General features: G+C 39.2%; 1 long non-coding RNA gene across 1 annotated transcript; it reads right to left on the bottom strand.

The window, feature by feature from the left end:
• Positions 1 to 2,047: 2,047 nt before the first annotated feature.
• LOC122881647 lies at positions 2,048 to 9,112 on the bottom strand. The gene is made up of 3 exons (XR_006379196.1): positions 9,015 to 9,112; positions 8,784 to 8,917; positions 2,048 to 2,353 (listed from the first exon to the last, which is right to left on the bottom strand). It is a non-coding gene; the product is annotated as an uncharacterized LOC122881647 (long non-coding RNA).
• Positions 9,113 to 9,948: the final 836 nt, after the last annotated feature.

The following is a 9,948-nucleotide window of genomic DNA, read 5'->3' as shown; positions in this document are numbered from 1 at the left end:
TTGATACTATTGATTTCACTTAAATGATTGAATTATTTAATCATATTATTTAATTTCTAGGGTTTTTCATTCCCACGCCTACTTTACTCCCATTCGCTCCTGCTCACCACGCATGCTTCACGCTCATTGGCTCCTGCTAACCACGCCTGCCTCACGCTCATTGGTCCACGCATAAGGCCACACACTTCCGGCATGACGCACTTCCGGCGTGACGCACTTCCGGAGGGAGTTCCCGGGGGGGGGGGTTAATCAAAGGTCAAAGGTCACCATCCATCATCCATCAATCAAAAAGTGACAGAAAGTATTGTTTATCTCTCTCTCTTTGGTAACATTTAACAATATGGTACAACGGTAATTGTGAGTAGTTACTAAGTCACAAATGAGGAACAAATCAGGAACAACGTGATGATTAATGGTTAATAGTTCCTGAGTAACTACAAATCAAGGACTATATAGTAGATAAAGATGACTTACTAGAGAACAAACTGGGAGATAATATATTTACGAAAGGCAATGTAGGCAAATTAGGCAATGATTAATATCTGTGAATCGACATACTGACCACTTTCCTCATGAGTTCCTGATTAACTATGAATCAGCCACTAAGCGGCACAAAACTCTTTTTGTGTACCCTTAAGTAAAGTGATACATCATACTGAATAGTTACTAAGTAGTCCCTCATTACTTCATGATTACCTGACCATTACCTGCCCCTGTGTGTGTTTGTATTTTCACTGTGCTGCTTAAGTTATGCACTCATATGAGTGCATTTAGTTACCATCTTTACGCTGCTTTGTTTAATATAATATAGAATCGTGTGTGACATAATCTGTAGTCGAGTTGGAGGGAGGCAGAAAAGTTAGATGTCTGAAAAAAAAGTTGGAGCTGTGGGAAAGACAGCACACAGTAAATGCAGTGGGTTTTTTCTGATCTCTGAAACATGACAGTACAAATAAGTACAAACTTAGGTCCAGTGTGTGGGATTTAGTGGTATCTAGCAGTGAAATTGCAGTTTGCAACCATTTAAATACCGCTTTGATCACCCTACCCTTCCAAGCGTGTAGGAGATACTCGTGAAAAACGTGAACGGCCCTATCTAGAGTCAGTGTTTGGTTTGTCCATTCTGGGCTAATGTAGAAACATGGCGGTGCAACATGGCAACCTCTGTGACAGGGGACCCGCTCCCCATGTAGATAAAAATGGCTCAGTCTATTTGAACAAACTTACAAATATCATATTCCATTTCTGGAACATAGCTCCTCCTTAATGTTACACACTGGACCTTTAATGCTAAAATATTTTTCACATTTGCTATTTATATGGTTTTTGTTGTTGTTCATAGGCTAGGCCACGTGTGTGTGTGTGTGTGTGTGTGTGTGTGTGTGTGAGTGAGTGAGTGAGTGAGTGAGAGAGAGAGAGAGAGAGAGAGAGTCTGTGTACATGTATAAGACCAGTGGAGGCTCTTATGATCGGAAATATTGGTTATATAGATTAACATCCAATATAATACATTGTTAGGGTATGTATAAGGAATGTTTTTGGCACTCAACTTCGTGTGGTGTGGTTTGTTTGGATGTACGCACATTCTTCTGAAAATACTCAGGCACACACAGGAGTAGATTCTGCAAAAGGTTAGAAGACTGAAACATTGTGTGGAAGTAATTTCACTTTCTACTTAAACTAGACTTTTCTCCCTTGGCAAAAGAGTTGAGCATTAATGCTTAATGTTTTATCTGTATGGTATGATTAGCTTGTCCTTTCAGTTGACAGTCAAAATAGAATGTGAAATCTAACATTTTCAGTCAGTAGTAAAGACAAAAGGAGTGCAAATATAAATAGAATTTATTGAAGTGAACCATACGTGTTTTTTTTTAATATAAGGACACTAAACACAAACAGGTGTACAATATTTAAAACATATTAACATGGTCATGTGAGCATGACAACATTAGTATTTAGCTCCAAGCACAACTGTGCCTCAGTACAGTTCTGACCTCCTCTTTCCAACACAGGTAGATTGTGTTAGCAACCTGTTGGTGGTGGGGAATGCATCTGCGTTGGACTCAGCCAACCCCACCCCAGCCCCTGACACAAACACCACATCAGCACCAATTTCTGTTATTTCACTGTGGGCCAGATCAGGAATGATTACTGTGGGTAGCACGTGGATGGGTGAGTCTAGCTGGTGGGGTGGCGCTGGGCCTCAGCTGCTCCTGTAATTTGCAATGACACCTCATTTTAGGAGTGTTCGCCTCCTAAACCACAGTGGGAGCAGGCTGCTGAGAAACGTAATCTAATCACTGAAGGATGGGGAGATATTGCCCTCTGTTTTCCTCTGCTATATGTCCATTCCCTGATGTGAAATGAGATGAAAAATAGCACAATCTAAGGGTTTGCTCGCATGTAGCATTTGGCTGTGAATGTGCAATTTTTTGCAGATCTATGATGCACGTGTGATCTGGCAAAACATTGTAACTACTGCTTACAAAGCCCTCACTGAATGGTTATCATATGAGATAAAACTATGTGTGCTCTTTGGTTCAGCTAAATTTATTTTCTCTCTCACAAATAAACATATACACACAAAATCTAATTATGAGGGCAGAGCAGACAATAAAAGTGAGAGTGTGATAAAGCAAACAAGAGGCAGAGAGTTTAAATAGGGTATATCTCAGCAGAAGCAAGAGAAAGTTCAATATTGTGTTTGTTAATCAAGAGCTTGGGGCTTTCCTCTGGTCCTTCAACTTCACAGGAACAAGTCCCCAATGCCCCACACAAATCATCAGAAAAAAGGAAATCAAGAACAAAAAATACTGAAAAGAGTTGCTCAGGCTATGGAGGTTTATGGAGCCAAAGAAGACTCCAATTAAGGAATGCAATACATTCTGATGACCTTGGGCTCTAAAAACCTGCAGCAGTACAATTTCCTAAGAGGTCAAACTCTTCTCTGTGAATCAAATCAGAGCTACTAAAAAAAGCAAAAACAAACCAAGGACTCTCACTTGACCTTGACACAACAACACCTCCAAAAATACTGTTGTTGCCCACGGCACCACTCTCTTTCTCTCTATGTTTCAGCATTTCTAAGGTATAATGAGTTGGACACATAAACACAAATGTGTGAATGAGCCCTGGCTGCATACAGGCCCTTTCTAAAATTATTATTAGGATTGGCAGTGGAGGACAACAGCAGTTGTTGTTGCTCTATAGTGTATTTACAGAGGACTTAAGCTGTAATGTCAGAGGCTGCTTTGTCAAATGACAAAGTGGGAAAGGGAGGCAAGCATTGTGTGTTTGCAGAATACCAAACCATCTGGCTTCCAACACAAGAAAAATGTCTTTTTCCCTGTGGTAATATTGGAACCAAATGGAACCCAGATGAAATGGTGATGTGGTTAGTTTGGTTAGAATTGATAATGCGGCATGGTCAGTGATCTGCTGTTGTTAGCAAGATGTCAGTGGGACAAGATTTACCATTATAGCCAATGTTATCAAGATTGTAATCAAATGCTGTTGAATGTCCCTTGATATTTGACACTGGTTTCCACTGGCTGATAAGGCCCGCACTGATGTTTTTTCATTGGGCTGATATTCCTTACAGTGAAAGGAAAATTGTATTTTGTTACAACCTTGAAAACTTTCTCAATCAGCATTCTTGTCTGTACTTATCATGGACTTGTGAAACACCATCAGTTACAGATCAAGTACAGTCTGAGTCCACATTTAGCCAAGAAGTCTCCAAATACTTATCATCAATCTGTAATCCACTTTGTACTTTACACTTTAATTTTATACTTAAACTTACTATTCCTGTGTGCAATGATGTAATAGTGAGCAGCTGTAACAAAAGAGTTTCCCCTCGGGGATCAATAAAATATTTCTGATTTTGATTCTGATTCTGAAATGCCTGGAAGTGGTTTTGCTATGCACATTCCAAAGATGTTACATGGACCTTTGATTTGAGATTATTTTGTCACACAGCAACTGTATAGGTGAGTTTAAGTATAATCCCCTGACCCCAGCTGAGCTAGTGATGTCAGCAAGAACTCTGTTGTCCCAATTATAAATTAAGTATAGCTTGTGTCCACCTGTAAGTTCATTTTACCAAGTTCAATCTCTTATAAACAAAAGGTAATTCATTTAGAATGGTCTTTGGTGTTTTTATCTGTGCTGCAGTGGCCATACCATCATGACTTCAGCAAGTCCTTCTTAAAGGTTCTGTCCACTGCATCTGTACAAGTAACATGGCTTAGATTTATGTATTAGTCAGTAAAACAAAAAATATGATTATACACAGTATAAAGTGAAAGTCTGATATCTGTGATTGTATAATCACTTTTGTGATCCATTACTGCTGATTACATGATGAACCTAAATTCAGCAGAGTTGTAAATAGTCCAGGCAGCCAGTAACCCATCTGGGTTCAACTGCTGAGGTAACTCAGTCAGTACAGAAACAACAGATTTGCTGAATGTGGAAGAGTCAAAGACATGCCTGCACCAATGCAGACACTCAGAGACCTGGATAATGTTATACTCATGCATACAAGGAGATGAATAATACTGTTTCTCATGCTCATGATGAAGATGATCAAAATCAGGATAAGATCCAAAAGTTGTTCAGTTGTACCTAGGTGGTAATTATGAAATTTTAGTTTGGCTTAATGTTTTTCAGTCTTCAACAATGGTTTCAGATTGCCACACAGGCACTATGCCATTTCCCAGATTGAGATATTCAGGCTACAAAGGCTGTGAGCAGTAAACTCAAGCCCTGAAAAAAGCTTGTTTTCTACAGAGTTTGGTATGCTGGTCTTCAGTAAGTTCAGTCCTCAAGTGTTTTTATTTTCTTATTGCCGTGCATTCACCCCATAATTACTTGTCATTTTCCTGTAAAAGTGTGTGTGTATGGGTGGTGCAAAATTCTCACCACAACAACCCAGGGTTCAGTTCCTGGGAACAGTACCTCTACCTTGGTTGTGCATTCCAACCAGCACAATGGGCTATGCTTGTGGGTGGGAAGCCAGTACTTGTACTGACATCTTCTGGTGCCTGCATAGACCACAATCAAAATAAAACGTTGAAGTAGTATTGTACTTTTTGTTGGTGCCATTATTTCCATCATCACTGCTCACGCTAAGTATGCTGTTTTCCTATTTATTGAAAAAGAAAACATTATTTGTGAAGTTGTCATGAATTATTTGGACTCCCTGGAACCCCACCTTCAGCTCAGCTCAGTCAGTTAAATGTTCCTGCACAGCACCAGAAATATTTAGACATTAATGTGGATTGTTTGGATTCTCAATATGGGAACAATATGTACCCACCTGTCAGGGATTTCATAAGCTGACAATACATTCTCAGTGGCTGTGTTGTTTGAAAGGACTTGGGAAAAAGCCTTAAATATTATTGAGCATAATGCATTCACAGAGGTGGAAAGGAGGCTGGGGTTATAATTGAAAATGAGCTGAAACTGGCTGACAAAAGCTCTGCTGAAGTGATTATCTTTTATTCATTAGAATTTCCATCTTCTGAGGCCCTGCCACGAGGAAAATTGGAATTCACTGTCACTACTACTCACTTGCTATTGTGATTCAGAAAATGTGTGGTAGTGAATGTGCTCTATTCAGCCTGCACACAATGCTGAGAACATGAAACCAGACCAAAGATGAGAGAAATATGAATTCAGCCATACAGCACCATGACCAAACCCTTGACATGAGACAGCGCTCAAGACCACAATGTTCTACTCGATGTATAGAAAACCAAAAGTGGGTGATAAGACATGACCATAATAGACACTTAAAAGTAATTTTATTGTTAAAATCCCCTATAAATATCTCAGACACAAATCTCCACATAAAAGCCTTGATTTTTTTCAAAGTGCCAGTGCTGCTGTGCTTGAATCTGTACTGCCTTTCAGTACTCCAGAGTTACATGCCAAATGAAAAAAACGATCTGGCCCATTAAATACCAACAATCTCTATTGTGTCTTTTTATACTAGAATTAAATGAAAGTGTATAACTAGTGTTTAAAAATTTGGCAATGCAAGAAACTGAAATGGTGGAAGTTAACCAACCCAGGTAGCCAAAAAAATGTATTTTACAAGTAAAAATTCTAACCTGGGTGTACACAAATATCCCAAGAAATATATCAACGTAGGTAGTGTCACATTTTCAGAGTGGGAACCCTATGCTTTATAGTAAACTTATATTAAAGGGTTGCTTTGCCCAAATTACAACTTCTTCTTTGGGGTTTTGTCAGCACGCTGAGCACTCAAAACACATTGATAATTGTCGTGAAGAGGGAGAGATAATGAAGCAAGACACACACTTGGTATATACAGCTAGAAGAAAATCGGCTTTATGTTCCGCTATAACCAAGGACTCACCGTTAACATGTACAAACTGAGATAATCATGAATTTTAAATAATATAACACATTGTTCATATAAAGAAAATTGACACAGTAGTGTCAATTAAACATAACATATTAGTTTTGATTCTGTAAGGCACAGTCGTTTCTCTGTTCTCTTAAGTCTTAAAATTTTAGGAGTCATTGATGAGGTACTGAGCATGGTCCATTGAAGAGTTGAGTTTCAGTTTAGTTTCAATCAGTCAGGGTCATACTAATAAACTGACTTAGCTTCACTCTCACCATAGTGTGACTTCAGACCATCAGATTAGTTTGACAAGAAAGGCTTTCAAAAATTGAGAGATTGTCATTCAACTTTCCATTAGTGGCCTTGAGTCCGGCAAAGGTCATGGGACAGAGGAAGTTGCTGGGGGAAGCTTATCATTTCTCTGGACAGGGCTGTTTATGGCTCAGAGGCCAACTTCTACTTCCAACAAAATTCAATTCTTAGACTCAGATTAAACTAAATAAAAGCTGTGCAACTGTAATGCACGAATTAATTATAGAAATAGAACAGGAGGATTTAAAAGTTAGAAAGTCACAATTGCATTGTGCCATATTCCTGATTTATTTTTAATACTGGTTATGCATATAACGGGAGATGGTTGAATTACTCTAAAGTGTCTGAAAAATGAGAATGTTCTTGACAAAAATCTGAAAGGCTCTCTCAGCCATTTTCATGTAGTTTTAAGACAGTCAACAACTTAAGACAGTCCTTTTCCCCAAGTTATGCAAGGTGCCAGCTTCAATATCGAATCATGAGGTAAAAGTCATGGTAACAAGTTACAATATGGTACACAAAATTGTGAGTAATTACTACTTTTCTTCACGAGTTGTTCCTGATTAACTATGAATCAGCCACTGAGCTACAAAAAAAATAGTAACAACTCATTACTCAAAGATTCAGTAGGTAACTTTTATAAAATTTACTTTTTTGCATATTTGCTGAAACTGCCCTATATCCTGACAGTAGTACATGAGAATCCACCGCGCCCAAACGGAAACAACCAATCAGAGCCAGGAGGAGTCTCTAATACAGTGTCAATCACTGCTCATTCAGCTCATTCACATGGTATGCAGCCCCCTCCCCCACACATGCGCTCATTCAGTCAAGCTCAATATCTTCTTCAATAGCTTATGGAGGAGCTATGCAAACACAAGAGAGAAACAACACAGAAACAACCACCAGCAATGAAAAAAATCCCTCCTTTACCAGCAACAGTGTACATGACAAAGACAAGTAAACAGAAGAAGGCCAACGATGGAAAGCAAGCTAAAATGAAATAGCTAAACCGAGCCCAAGATAAAACAATAGTCAACAACGGAGCAGCTTTTCCGGGGTGGAGAGAGCTACAGGACCAGAAAGGATTCTGCTTGATAGGTACCCCTGCTTGATTTGATTTTCGAAAACTGTAACCACACTGCTAAGATGGCTATGGTTACCGTAACACTCTGCAACCCATATCTTATGTTACTGTGATGTTGCAGTCGGGCTAACACTAGCTTGTTCCCAATACTACATGTCAGTTGACATGTCCGACGCGGCATTTTACTTGCCTCTGGCAACCAGGCAATCCCTATAGTTGAGCAGTGCTCTGTAACTAAACGATGCTGACCAATAGCCTTAGTATTGGGAACAAGCTAGTGTTAGCCCGACTGCAACATCACAGTAACATAAGACACGGGTAAAAAATAATTAAACAAATAATTTTTTCCCGGAGCTGATGATGGATGTAGCTAAAGAGTGAGCCATCTCATTTCCTTCTCATCTCTGTTGAGAGTTGCACATGCACAGTACCGATAGGGCACTCGCGAGTAGGGATGATACCGACACCCAGTATTAAACAGGCCCAGGGGCTAAATCATTAAAGACCGTAGTATTATCATGCTTGCTGCAGCCTCTCCTGTTCTCTGTGTCTGCTGAGTTGACAACAACTACGCTTGTTACTGTAAGTAAATGCAATAAAGCCTTTGCGAGTAAAAAGCCAATACTTTATCAGTAAACCTGTTCAGCCATCAACAAACATGTAAACATAGTGCACAGCGCGCTAGCACGGCTAAAAGCGAATTGTTACAAACAAGCTAAAATGGGTTTGACCCACGCGACGCCCTCTGTCCCGTCCTCTGGGCTTTTACGACTGCTCGTAGAAGCAGCTGTGGGGGTGAATTCCTAATTTGAGTCCAGTGTCTCGGTCTCAAAACTCTAACTGTATCACCAAATAAAGATAAAAATGTCAATCATCTTGCAAAGTGACAAATGTAATTAAGCTGCTAATTTACATGCTACATCTAGTAAAATATAGCCAGGCAACAGTCACTGTAAAACATGTTATTTCTAGCAATGTGAAGTATAGTTTATGTTTTGTTCTTACCGGTGTGTACGCTCTGTTGTATACCTGGGCCTGACCTCTTCAGTTGCTGTAGTTACTAGCCTGCGTGTGCGTGACAGCCTCCTGTGTGGAGGGGCTTTGGAGGCAGAACTGAAGCGCAGTGGAGAGGGAAGGACCTGGATGTTGTTAAATCATTACTTCATGATTATCTGACCATTACTTACCCTTTTTGTTCCCTCTCAAGTAAAGTGGTACAGGGTACCGGTAGCTCACCTGGTAGAGCGTGTACCATTAAGGCTGAGTCCTTACCGCAGTGGCCCGGGTTCTATTCCAACCCGTGGCCACTGCATGTCATCCCCTCTCTCTCCCGCCTCTCCTGTCTTTCTCTGCAGCTATCTCTATCCGACTAAAGGCAAAAATGGCAAAAAAAAGTTAAGTGCTACATCATACTGAGTAGTCACTAAAAGTCCCTCATTACTTCATGATTACTTACTTACATACTTCATGATACATCATTAACATCACTGCAATACTTGAGATACTTGTGCAATATCCTGTGTTAATACTCCTGTGCAATATACTCTTTTCAGTTTAAAATTCCCTATTTATTGATATTGATATTTATTCATACCTGTATTAGTGCTGTGCAATATCCTCCATCTCATTATAAATAAGCTACACTTAACTTGGCAGTTCATGCACTATTACTTTATACCATATTATTATCATCAACTGGTAAACCCACTTTGTACTTCACACTTATTTTATTTTATACTTATACCCACTTGGTACTTAATTTATTTTCTGACCTATATTATAGTTTATTATAGTATTTTTTATTTATTTATTTTTTTTGCTTAGTACTTCTATTCCTGTGTGCACTGACGTGATAGTGAGCTGCTGTAGCAAAAAAGTTTCAAGAGATCAATAAAGTATTTCTGATTCTGATTATGACAGATACTGAATTTTTACAGGGGAATTCACAATTAGTTCCTTATTGACAAACCAGAGACAGCAGGATTCTCAAAAAAATATTTTCATTGTCATATTCAGATCACATGTATGTACCAGCATATGTACCAGTGTAAGTAAGCTAAAAAGATGTGTGGAAAGGCAGAAATGTTCTTGGCTACACTTCACTTACCAGTTCTTGTTGGACAGTTAGTGTTTAGCCTAAATCAGTGCTCAAAGAATCTTAAACTGTGCA

The sequence above is a fragment of the Siniperca chuatsi genome, linkage group LG9 (assembly GCF_020085105.1).
Source record: "Siniperca chuatsi isolate FFG_IHB_CAS linkage group LG9, ASM2008510v1, whole genome shotgun sequence".
NCBI classification, from domain to species: Eukaryota; Metazoa; Chordata; class Actinopteri; order Centrarchiformes; family Sinipercidae; genus Siniperca; species Siniperca chuatsi.
The sequence above is the reverse complement of the archived record's forward strand: the minus strand, read 5'-3'. Positions and strand labels throughout refer to the sequence as shown.